The sequence below is a fragment of the Polypterus senegalus genome, chromosome 8 (assembly GCF_016835505.1).
Source record: "Polypterus senegalus isolate Bchr_013 chromosome 8, ASM1683550v1, whole genome shotgun sequence".
NCBI lineage: Eukaryota > Metazoa > Chordata > Cladistia > Polypteriformes > Polypteridae > Polypterus > Polypterus senegalus.
In genome coordinates this window covers 60,922,326-60,935,873 of record NC_053161.1, presented here as the reverse complement: position 1 = coordinate 60,935,873, position 13,548 = coordinate 60,922,326, and the positions used below count along the sequence as shown (strand labels likewise).

Sequence of the window (13,548 nt, the reverse complement as noted above, 5' to 3'; positions counted from 1 at the left end):
TATGCCCCGAGGTTGTCGCCCATACAGTAATTCAAAAGGGGAGAACCCCGTGGAGGCTTGTGGGACTTCCCGATAGGCAAAAAGGACGAGGGGAGGAGCTGATCCCAGTTCCTTCCATCCTCGCTGACCACCTTATGCAGCATTTGTTTGAGAGTCTGATTAAACCTCTCCACTAATCCGTCGGTTTGAGGATGATACACCGCGGTCTTTAAATGCTTTATTTTCAGTAACTTGGCAGTCTCCTTGAATGTCTCCGAGGTAAAAGGTGTCCCCTGGTCTGTCAAGACTTCCTTGGGGATCCCCACACGCGCAAAGACCCCTAGTAATTCCCGTGTGATGGCTTTAGAGGTAGCTGAGCGCAACGGAACAGCTTCGGGGTATTTTGTAGCATAATCCACGAGGACTAAAATGTACTTGTGTCCTCGGCTGAGGGCTCTAGGGGTCCGACCAAATCGACCCCAATTCTGTGGAAGGGAATGTCAATTAAGGGTATAGGAATGAGAGGAGCACGGTCCCTTCTAGGAATTTGACGCAGTTGACACTCCGGGCAGGAAGCGCAAAAGCGACGTGCCTCCTCATTGATCCCTGGCCAGTAGAAACGGAGCTTGATCCGCTCCTGAGTTTTCTCGGTGCCCAAGTGGCCACCTAGGAGGTGGGCGTGTGCTAGCTTGCAGACCTGCCGCCGGAAGGTACGTGGAATTAGCAGCAGCTTTCTCTCCTGCCCATCATGCATTGCTACACGATAAAGAGAGGTCGTTGTCTAACACAAAGTGAGGACCCTGTGGCATTGACTGGTTTGTGAGCTGGCCGTTGACTAGGACCACTGCATTTTTTGCAAATTTCAGGGAGTCGTCACTCCACTGCTCCCTTTTAAAGGAGGCCGGCGTCTTTCTAAATTGAAACTGCAAAAGGGAGAGATGCTCAGCACTGACCTCAATGGGCGTGGTTTCCTCCTGCTCTGCCGCTGCTCTGGTGGATGACGTATCAGCACGCGACAGCCCGGGAGTTGCCACGTCACCAAGGACGGCCACTTCGTCTCTCTCTGCTGGCTGATTACATGGCGTGGAGGCAGCTTGAGACGGCTCATCTCCGTCCATGACTAGGCCCAAGTTAACCCCGGGAGTGGTAGGTGTCTCACCGCTTTTATTATTAGGCCAGTCCCGCCCTAGTATCACCGGGTGTGGAGGATCAGGAAGGATTGCCACAGTTACTTTCTGAACTGATCCTCCGTAGCTGATGTGGCGGTCCTGTACCAGCGGGTTTCCCAATGGACACAGGTTATACCGGCCTTAAATTTTAACCACTGTTGCGGTAGCACAAATCGGCGGGCAACAATGGAAATGTTGCTGCCGGTATTGAACAGAGCAGAAGTTTTATACCCGTTAACGATCACCACGCCTGTGTGTGGAACCGCCAACGGGTTTGTCAGAGCACACCAACCCCTCTTCCCCCTCCACCTGCATTCCACCTTATTCCCAAGCGGTATGCGCGCCCGCAGCCCCGGGGGACGCCAGCACAAGCTCTGGGTTGTACAGGGGGGGGGCTAGGTTTTGGGACGTACACCAGCCGAGTTTGGCCAAGGGACGGTTCAGCTCCCCCAGATTGTGAGGCCGTCCTTTGTTTTTCTACGAGCTCTATGAGCTCTGCCATGTTTGTGAATTGTCTACCCCAGACCGGCTGGATGAAGCCCCGGAGCAGTGTGTCCAGAAGCAGGTAGCAAGCCACCTGCTCTATTATTTGCTAGGGCTTAAGTTTCTGTGGCCGTAGCCACTGCCCTACATTTGCCCATAGGGACCAGGCTTGCTGTGGGGTCGGCCGCTCTGGGTCAAACCTCCAGTTTTTCAGGCAACTCACCTGCCAGTCTGGGGCACCCCTAGATGGAAATCGGGGCTCTGGCTTCACAGGGAGGCAGGCACTCTCCTCCGAGAGAGCATAAACAGCCCTCTTAGCCTCCCCCTTCCGAAGCAGCCCAAGTCTGTGAGCCCCTCCTGAACACTCCCTGGCCTGCCTAGGTTGCCCAGTGGAGCTTGCTGGGAGCAGAGCCTGTACCAGGACACTCCGAAACATGGGACACCCTCCCCGCCTGGAAACTCGGCCCCGGTACACTCCCACCTGGATGTGTTGCAGGTCCTGTCCTGTTTCTTCCACGACTTCTCGATCCTGCCGACTACGCCAATGTCACAATAACGAGACATTCTCAGATAAAGATTTGGGGCAGCCACCTGTATAATCTGGTATCCCGGCTGCAAAGTCGTTCTTTTTATAAAAATATACAGCACTGAAGTGCATACAAACGAGTCCAAAACAAGACTGAGGAAAAAAGGAAAAAGGGCAGGCTTTTAAAGGGGAAGACAGGAAGTGAGGTCATAAGGATCTGGCACATGTCCTTCACTTATTGGATCGAGCCCGGACGTGACATCACAGGGGCCGGAGCTGGTAAGGTCTATTTCCATTGGCTCGGTCCCAGAAGTGACGTAAATAGCGCCAGGTGGAATCTCCCGGGAGTGGTCTTCAGGAAAGGGAGAAAAAGAGTCAGTGCACTCTGCCACATCCTGGCCTGCCTCAGAACTGCCGTCACTCAAGCCCTTTAGCTGCCTCCCATGCGCACGTGTGTGACAACACATACATATACATACATACATACACACACACATCTATACTAATAAAAGGCAAAGCCTTCACTGACTGACTGACTGACTGAATGACTCACTCACTCACTGACTCATCACTAATTCTCCAACTTCCCGTGTAGGTAGAAGGCTGAAATTTGGCAGGCTCATTCCTTACAGCTTCCTTACAAACGTTGGGCAGGTTTCATTTCGAAATTCAACGCGAAATGGTCATAACTAAAAGCTATTTTTCTCTATATACTGTAATAGAGTTGAGCTCGAAAGCCGTGGGGGACGGAGTTTCGTGTGACATCATCACGCCTCCCACGTAATCACGTGAACTGACTGTCAAAGCAGTATGTAGAAAACCAGGAAGAGCTCCAAAAAGCGCTGAAGAAAACATGTATCATATAATTGAGAAGGCAGCGAAACAATAAGAAGCGAGCGAGTGACATATACAACCATATTCATGAGTGCTGCTACTTCGGAAACAAAGCACGGTGTAAACCTAAAGTTTAAATTAAGTTCTTAGACACGCTGCCGCTGGCATTTGTCATGCCCACGGGTAATGCGGGATACAAGTTTAATGAGAGGACGCAGGATATAAACGAGAGTTTTGATCACTTTGTAACTAAGTTAAAATTGCAGGTGAAGGGCTGTGCTTATGCAAATTCTGAGAGACTGTGTTTGTGGGGGATTGACAGTTAAGGCGGGTGGAGGAGTCACGTCATCATCTCCCCTCCCATTCACCTCATTTTGCTCTGAGCTGAGCTCCGCAGCTAACGCAGTCTTACGGAAGCGACTTTGTGACGCTGCCACCAAATACTCACAGAAAAATCCACAAGTTAATACACACGCTGTCTCTAGAGTTTCTCCACACTGAATCCTCCAGGCACTACTTACAAAAGGTTACATTGACAATCGTGTTACGTTATTTTTAAAATGTTTCCTTTTCTTAGCACAAGCACAGCTGAGAAGCTTCGATGCATGTGCTCCATAACTCGTTAAAAAATAATGCATTTAATCACACTTTCAATTCCAAGCAATGGGGAACTTCTGTCAATGCATGATTTCCTGGTACACCGATTACATTGATCAGCGCTTCCGATTCATTTTACCCTTGCACCCCCTTGGTTTGAGAAGAAGTATGAAAAAATATGAGGTTAACATGCAGATCACCAATTGAATCTTTATGAATAATCGATTCGCCATCAATAATTGTTTTGGTAAAGCCATACTCGGTGTAATCCTCTTTCCATTTTATAAATTTTCTGCCACTAGCCATGATTAAATGAACGATAAAAAAGTAAGAGCGAAGCGAGGGTGACTTATTCAGGCAGGCAGGCAACAGCTCAATAGCTCGAATTTGGATATAAGTGGGTTCTATTTAGTCGCCAGAAATATCTTTGGTAGGAATGGAACTTGAATTTAGTCTTTAAATTTCTATGGTGAAGAAAAAGTTATGCAATGATGACTAAATTTAACTGTATAAAGTCAAAACTTGTATATATAAAGTCATTCCCAAATATATAAAGTCAAAATTTGATTATATAAAGTCACTGTCGGAATAAATAAAGTCAAAACTTGAATATATAAAGTTAGCATCGGTATATATAAAGTCAAAGCTTGTTTCTGAATATATAAAGTCAAAACCTGAGTATATAAAGTCAGCGCTGGAATATTTTAGAATATATAATGTAAGCGCTGGAATATATAAAGTCAAAACTTAAATATATAAAGTCAGCGTCGGAATATATAAACTCAGCTCTGGAATATATAAAGTCAGATCTTGAATATACAGTATAAAGCATAATCCCTTTGTATTCTCTTAGATATTAGGTAAGATTAATTGAAATTATGTATATAAACACACTGTTTATATACAGTAAACCCAAATATTATTTTAAAGATATTGAGTGTCTCTGATATCACATATGTTACAGTCATTACGATAGACAGGCCACCAGCAATAAATACGTACAATGCAAGAAAAATAGTATACAGTAAATGTGTGTACAGTGACACTAAATGTACGTACATGTACTAAGTACTGTAAGTAGAAAATTAATTATGGTTACTCACAAACAATGACACGATGACTTGTCCGATAACAATGAGTTTAATTTTACTGCACAACAAATGAGAACGTTACAGCTCTTCCAAATGAGCCACTTCAGGCGATTGTGTAGCACTGCCATTGTTCTTCTTCTGGCAGTCTTCAATCCAAATCCCTAAAGCAGATTCCATCCAGACTACTGCCTTATTACATCCACTTACAACTCGTTTTGCACCCTGGTTAAAAGGACACTGCGTCGAGATCTTATATTCCTTTCCTAATTTTTAAATAAAAGAACCGTAGCCTTCAACAAATCCAAACGCTTACCTTTTCGGCAATCGTAACATCTTCCGCTGGCGCTTGGGCACGGCCCCTGAAGCAGTAGCAGATCGTTTTGGAGCCATAATGAAGGGCTTGACTATGCACGAAGATAAACACAAAACAGCACAACTCTTTACACAGCGAAACACGTTGATGCTGAATGAGCGAGACGAGACTTCCTGGTTAACACTGTATTCAGCATGCAGGAACTTAACTGCGTGCTCTGTTTGGTTAGCTTCTCAGTCATCCGCCAATAGCGTCCCTTGTATGAAATCAACTGGGCAAACCAACTGAGGAAGCATGTACAGGAAGTAAAAAGACACACTGTCCACAGAACCCGCGAAGAGGCGAAAAATCTGCGTTATATATTTAGTTATGCTTTCATATAAAATCCACGATAGAGTGAAGCTGCGAAATTCGAAGCATGATATAGCGATGGATTACTGTATATATATATATATATATATATATACAATGAAAATGACAAAACAATTACGTTGTCAATCATGTTACGTTATTATTAAAATGTTTCTTTTTCTTTTTACTTCTCCGCTGCCAAGCGCGGGTATTTTGCTATATATACTGTATATAGCAAAATATATATATATATAGATATGACAACAACACTCATATCAATGACAAAACAATTACATTAACAATCATGTTACGTTATTTTTAAAAATTTTCCTTTTCTTTTTCATAACTTCTTTTACACACTACTTCTCGCTGTGGCTGGTATTCTACTATATATATATATATATATATATATATATATATATATATATATATATATATATATATATATATATATATATATATATATATATATAGAGAGAGAGAGAGAGAGAGAGAGAGAGAGAGAGAGAGAGATATAGATATAGATATATATAGATATTAGATATATATATATATAGATATAGATATATATACTGTATATATAATGCGTGTATGTATGTATGTATATATATATGACAGCAACACTCATAACAGTGACAAAACAATTACATTGACAATTATGTTACGTTATCTTCAAGATGTTTCCTTTTCTTTTTCATTACTTCTTTAACACACTACTTCTCATCACCAGCTTGGTATTTTGCTAGTATACATATATACATACATACAGATAAATATACATATATATATACACACATACCACACATACACATACATATACAGTATACAGTATATATATACACATACATACATATATACACACACACATATATATATATATATATATACACACACATACATACATACATACATATATATATCTACATATATATATATACTGTATATAGCAAAATCCCCACGCTTCGCAGCGACGAAGAACTGCTTTTAAATTTTTATTAAGTAGAAAAGAGAACGTTTTTAAACTGAGGGAAAATATACCAATAACTATCTGTTAAGGATCTCTTTGTATACCACGTTGTCAGTTCAGCACTCCGGTTGTAATATGACCAAACTGTGCACTGAGATTACTTTTGAGAATGCAACGTATAGTTTTGTCCAGGAGAAAAGCAATGTTGCCTCAAATCAATGGCAACCTTTTGTAGTGTCTGTCCCTGAGACTTATTAATTGTCATCGCGAAGCAGAGCCTTACTGGAAATCTGAGGCATTTGAATTGAAATGGGAGATCAGAGGGTATAACGGTGATGCGAGGAATACATTCAGAGTGTGGCGCTCTGCTGTTTTTTTGTGTAGCTGCCTTCACACAGCTTCTTCGTTGTTTTATAAACGAACCCCATATAAGCCTGTCATTTCTCCTTGCTTCGCGGTTCTGTACTGTTTTATTGTCCGTTTATTATGATTGTTATAGTTATTATGTAGCTATTTGAGACTTACTTTACTGTTCAGGTACCCATTTCCTTTATTTAATCCGCGGCTTGTACGCTATGTTTTGTTCGTTTATTACGATTATAGATATGTATTGATTCCCTTCTTTAGCTGACTGCCTGCTCATATAAGGCGCTCTGGTGGCTTTTTGTGAAGCAGTCTTTACACAGCTTCTCCGCTGTTTTATAAACGAACGACATATAAGGCCATCCTTTTTCCTTGCTTCGCCAAGTAAGCTGCCTTTTTATTTAATCCACGGGTTCTCCGCTGTTTTATTGTTCGTTTATCACGATTGTTATAGTTCTCTTTATATAGCACGTTGTCAGTTCAGCACTCCGGTTGTAATATGATGAAGCTGCGCGAGCTCACTCTTGAGAATGCAACGTATAGTTGTCCAGGAGAAAAGCAATCTTCCCTGAAATCAATGGCAACCTTTTGTAGGGTCTGTCCCTGATACTTATTAGTTATCATCGCGAAGCAGAGCCTTACTGGAAACTGGAGGCATTTGAATTGAAATGGGAGATCAGAGGGTATAACAGGGATGCGAGGAATACATTGAGTGTGGAGAAACTCTAGAGACAGCGTGTGACACTTGTGGATTTTTATGTGAGTATTTGGTGGCAGCGTGACGAAGTTGCTTCCACAAGACCACGTTAGCTGTGGAGCTCAGCTCGGAGCATATTCTTTTCCTACCTTGTCAATTGTGTAATGCGTTTTTTGAACAGGTTTGATGCATGGAAGTGATCACTCGTTACTGCGTTCAGTCAGTTCATGTGAGCTGATCTCTTGTGTGATGTTGCGATGTCCACGGCTTTATTTAATGTTAGCTAAGACCCGGCACCTAAAAGTTTCTCGCTACAGCAATTTTAACTCTGTTACAAAGTGATCCAAAGTCTCATTTATACCTCGTGTCTTCTCATTAAACTTGTATCTCACGTATAAAACATTCAGAGTTTTTCTTCAGCGCTCTTTGGGAGCTCTTCCTTCTTTTCTACATACTGCGTTCACAGTCAGTTCACGTGATTACGTGGGAGGCGTGATGATGTGACACACAGTTCCGCCCCCCCCATGGCCATCGAGCTAAAGTCCATTACAGTATATGGAGAAAAATAGGTTCCAGTTATGACTATTACGCGTAGAATTTCGAAATGAAACCTGCCCAACTTTTGTAAGTAAGGTGTAAGGAATAAGCCTGCCAAATTTCAGCCTTCTACCTACACGGGAATTTGGAGAATTAGTGCTGAGTGAGTGAGTGAGGGCTTTGCCTTTTATTAGTATAGATTCAGTAAGCATTTGAGCAACAGTGCAAAAATTTTATTACAAATGTATTGGCTCCGTTAGTGCTAATGATTAATTTTGAACTTTTCTTGGGATGTGGTTACTTCCTGTAATAACAGTTACTACAAATAATCAAAACAAGTGTTGATATTTGGAAAGCTGTTAGATGGTTATCTCCAAACTGAATCAATGTGGTCAGGTTTAGATTAAATATCCATTGTCCTGCTTCCTTATCAGTCTCTGATATCCCCAGCCCTGGTGCCTGTAGGGCAAAGAAACTTTTACTTCAATGATTTACCTGCCTGCTTTAACACATACTGTATGTGTATAAATCAGAAATGCTACACCCAGATGAGCTAAAAATTATTTAGTCTGTACAAAGAAAGGAAAGATAATGGTTTGGAGTATAAATGGCATTTTGAAGTGCTTATGCATAAGATTAAAAAAAATAGCAGAAGATGGAAAAATGTTACATAAATAACAATGAAGTAGAAATCTTGGGAGAATAAAAAATGAGATTTCAAGACACAGCTTGATAGCAGAAACCTCATATAGGGGATTAGCGGGAAATTGGAAACATACGCATATCAGCAATGGACTCACCAGCACTGCTTGCTCTGTGGAATTCAGTCTTGGGATATTTTTAGAACAGTTGACAAGGCAAATGCAAAAGCTGACGCATCCTGTTGAAAACTACTTCTTCTGAAAATAGGGGACAATACCATATGTTCCCTGCAAGGAAAAGCAATTACAGTATCATACATGGGTTACAAAAGCTCTAATATTTAAGGATTAAGGCTTTTATTTAGTCATTTATATACAAGAAAATGTCCTTTTCTCACAGTTCCATCTATATATAAAAAAAACAAAACAAAACATAACATAAAAAATAACAATCTCAAACATGCTCAATAATATTCTCAGTCAGTAACATATCCTGGAAGAATTTGATACAAGGAACAAACAAGTCATAAATTGGGTGCCAATTCATTGCAGGGCCACAGAAAGAATAATATTAAATTAATTATCAATGTATGTGTAATTGAACTCAGAGTTCAAATAAAGGGTAATGTCAGAATGGCATTAATGCAGTAATAAATTAAAGGCACACACTGACATAGCTTCTTGCTGTCACTGTTGTTTTGTTTATTCATTGCAGATTGGCTAACAATATGAAAAAAAAATAAAGCTGTATTTTAGTGTAGTACTTTGTCTTTTATGGAATGCGCGATCACAAGACATGCAAGCAAAAATAAAACATAATTCAATACAGGTTAACAATTCAAAACCACAACTACTCAGGATACTGCAAATTACAGACTATATAGGCCTGCACATGCAAAGAACATTATGGGAGATTTAATTGGCACTATGTGCATAGTTGATTCCTGTTTTGCAACTGATTTTGCCAGGACAGGCTGTTGTTTCCCACAACAAAAAAATCAAATTAAACGGGGCTAAGAAGCCATCCACCCATCCTGTATGGGAATAGAAATAATCTAAATGAAAAATAAATTTTCAAAATGAAAATACTGAACTATGGGTTAGAAAAAATTATATATATATATATATATATATATATATTGTAAAAGATGTAACAAAAAACAGCATAAAGGTTTGGGGTTTTCCGGCCCCGTATATTGTAGACAGTCCACAGTTCAATAACTCAAAATCTGGTCAAATATAAACAAAACAGTTCATATGCGCGACGCCATTCTAAGGCGTCGCTGGCCATTTTATAGGGGAGGAGCCGGAAGTGGAGGAATGCTGGGAAGGAACCGTGAGGGAGGATGGGACTGCTGACGTCAGGAAAGATGGCGGAGGAAGGGCGGAAGTAGACGTACTGCGGGAAGGCTTATGATGGCGGGGCGTCTCTTTTCCTGGAAGACATTAAAGGAGAAAGGTTAGTACCCCGCCACTCCCTGCCGGCGAACGTCTTTCGAAGCGGTTTAAGGTCCGTCCGCGGTCTCCTACTCGCGATAGAGTGAATTAGCGACCCAACAGGTAGTACCGGAGATAAGTTACCGCCCACTAAATGGCCAGGGCTTCCCTCTCCACTGCCGCATACCTGGTCTCTCTTGTCAATCAGAGAGGTACATCACGGGGTGTTCGACACCATCGATGCTTTGGCTCAACACGGCACCCAGGCCTGTGTCCGAAGCATCGGTCTGGAGGATAAAAGGCAGCCCAAAATCAGGGGTCCTTAGTACAGGTGCCAACGTTAGGGCCTTTTTAAGGTCACTGAATGCGTGTTCCACCTTGTCGTTCCAAACCACATGTAGGGGAGCGCCCTTCTTTGTTAAATTAGTCAATGGTGCTGCCCTCTCGGAGAAACGGGGTACGAACCGGCGGTAATACCCTGCTAGCCCCAAGAAAGCCTACACCTGTCTCTTGGTATTCGGACGGGGCCATTCCAGGATGTCTTTGATTTTGGAACATTGGGGTCTCACCTGTCCTCGTCCCACAAAGTAGCCTAAATACTTGGCCTCCTTTAAGCCAAAGAAACACTTACAGGGGTTGATGCGGAGGCCGGCTTTAGACAGTGCCGCGACAGCAGAGACCTGCAATAGATGCTCTTCCCAGGTGCCGGAATAGAGGACGACATCATCCAGGTAGGTGGCACTATAGGACTGGTGGGGCTTCAGCACTCTATCCACCAGACGTTGAAAGGTCGCTGGGGCCCCGTGCAGCCCAAATGGGAGGACCTTGTATTGCCAATATCCACTAGGGGTGCTAAAGGCCGTTTTTTCTTTTGCAGATGCCGTTAAGGAAATTTGCCAATACCGTTTTGTCATGTCAAGGGTAGTCAAGTATTGAGCCGCACCCAGCCGCTCAAGTAGGTTGTCGATGTGGGGCATCGGGTAGACGTCGAACTTGGAGACCTGGTTCAGACGTCTAAAGTCATTGCAGAACCTCCAGGAGCCGTCCGGCTTGGAAACGAGGACGATTGGACTGGACCAAGGACTATGGCTTTCCTCAATAATGTCCATATCCAACATTCGTTGCACCTCCAGTTCCACTTCGGCGCGTTTTGCCTCCGGGAGTCTATAGGGCCTCTCCCGGACGATTACTCCGGGGTCCGTGACTATATCGTGCGCAATCAGCGAGGTCCGGCCCGGTGACTCGCTCACTACTTCAGGGATGGTGTGGATAGCCTGGGTTATCTCTCGCCGCTGTAAGGGTGTCAGCTCATCACAGAGGTTAAGGGCAGATGTGCTAGCGAATAGGGAGAGGGATCTACGAGTGTCGGGAGACTCCTCCCTGTCCTTCCAAGATTTTAACAAATTGACATGGTAGATCCTCTCGCTCGGACTACGATTAGGTTGTTTAACTAAATAGTCGACGAGCCCCTTTCTTTCCTTAACCTCGTATGGCCCCTGCCAGTGAGCTAGCAACTTGGAGTGGGAGGTAGGAACGAGGACCATCACTCGATCCCCCGGGCGGAACTCCCAAAGGACGGAGTCACGTGGTACCTTAGGAGTGGCCTGATTTGATTTTAGCGAGCCTGTCGCGCAGTTGTGCCACATACTCCAATATACAGTATTGGAGGAGGGAAGGGCCTTAGCCTCCCAGCCCTCTTTTAGTATGTCTAAAAGTCCCCGGGGTTGTCGCCCGTACAATAATTCAAAAGGGGAGAAGCCCGTAGAGGCCTGGGGCACCTCCCGGTAGGCAAAAAGCACGAGCGGTAGGAGCTGGTCCCAGTTCCTGCCATCGGCGCTGACTACCTTGCGGAGCATCTGTTTAAGCGTCTGGTTAAAGCGCTTCACCAACCCGTCAGTTTGGGGGTGGTAGACAGACGTCTTCAGGTGCTTTATTCGCAGTAATCTGGCAACCTCCCTGAACGTATCTGAGGTGAAGGGAGTACCCTGGTCCGTGAGGACTTCTTTGGGGATACCCACTCTAGAAAATAAGTTGACTAATTCCTGTGCGATATTCTTGTTATTAGTGGAGCGCAGGGGAACCGCCTCTGGGTATCGGGTCGCGTAATCCACCATGACCAATATGTATTTATGGCCACGGTTAGAGGGTTCCAGGGGTCCTACTAAATCCACCCCTATTCTGTCAAACGGGATTTCTATAAAGGGTATTGGGACGAGAGGAGCGCGGTCCCTCCTAGGAATCTGGCGAATCTGACATTCCGGACAGGATTGACAGAAGCGCTGGACCTCCTCGTTGATCCCGGGCCAGTAAAAGCGGAGCTTGATTCTCTCCAATGTTTTTTCGGCCCCGAGGTGGGCGCCTAGGAGGTGAGCGTGAGCTAGTTCACATACCTCCCGCTGGAAGGTACGCGGCACTAGCAGCAATTTCCGCACCTCACCCTCATGGGTTGCCACCCGATACAACAGATCATTCTCCAGCACAAACAAGGGCTCACGTGGCATGGAACCATCAGCTTGTGAGCTGCCTGGAAGAGCAATCGCATTCCGGGCAAACCTCACGGAATCGTCATTCCACTGCTCCCTTTTAAATGAGGCAGGCGTGGACCGAAATTGATGGCCCAAATTGCTCAGGGGGTCTTGTGAGCGGGTTGGCGGAAGTGTTCCCTCGCTTGTCCCTTCCCCGGCGGACACTTCCGGGTCAGGGTCCGTCACCTTAGAAACGTCCCCCGATGGGCCTGCGTCACTAGGGCCTGCCCCAGAGCACGGCGTGGAGACCGTAGGAGGGGTGCCTCGCCCCCTCATCACTAGACCTTGTGAGGCCCCGGGAGCGGTGTTCGTCTTACCGCGTTTTCTGTGCGACCAGTCTTGTCCCAAAATTACGCGACCGTCAAGTTGGATACCTGCCCCTTCCACGTGATGTAACAGCAGGCGGAACGGTAAGACTTGGTCTCCCCATGCACACAAGTGACTTGCAAATGCTGCGTAAGCCACTGTCGCGGTAATACGTAATGGCGAGCAACAATGGTAATGTTGCTGCCGGAGTCAAATAAAGCCACCATCGAGTGCCCGTTCAATAACACCACTCCCGTGTTTGGACTTGCCAGCGGGTGCGACGGAGTACAGTACCTTTCCGCGGTGGCCCAGGTGCAGTCCATCGGTTCCGAGGGGGTGTTGAGGGGACAGGTCGGCAGTAGATGGCCGGTCTCGCCGCACTTGTAACAGCGCGGGGAGGCCGGCTTTTCTTTGGGCCTTTGCGGTGCTTCCACAGCGCGTCGAGAGGGCTCGGGGGTGGCCGCCCGTCCCTGTCGGTTCCCACGAGCGTGCCTTTCCGACCCCCAGCTTGGTAGACCGCGAGCTGACGCTCCAGGACTTCCAGGAGGCCTGGCATATCCTTATAGGGGTGGCGCCGGACCTGCTGGGTGAGGGAGCTTGGCAAGGCATTCACCAGGCCCTCACAGGCCACTTGCTCCACGACCTTCCGGGTTTGGGGACCTTCGGGCCGTAACCAGCATCCCATCTTCCCCCAGAAATCGAAGGCCTGTGCAGGGGCTGGCTTCTTCGGGT

General features: G+C 45.0%; 1 long non-coding RNA gene across 1 annotated transcript in view; it reads right to left on the bottom strand.

Moving 5' to 3' along the window:
* The window catches only part of LOC120533977, a 58,625-nt gene that overhangs the window by 1,463 nt on the left and 43,614 nt on the right, over positions 1-13,548 (bottom strand). The window contains exon 2 of the long non-coding RNA XR_005634661.1: positions 8,708-8,836. This is a non-coding gene — a long non-coding RNA (uncharacterized LOC120533977). The remainder of the gene's footprint in view (positions 1-8,707; positions 8,837-13,548) is intronic.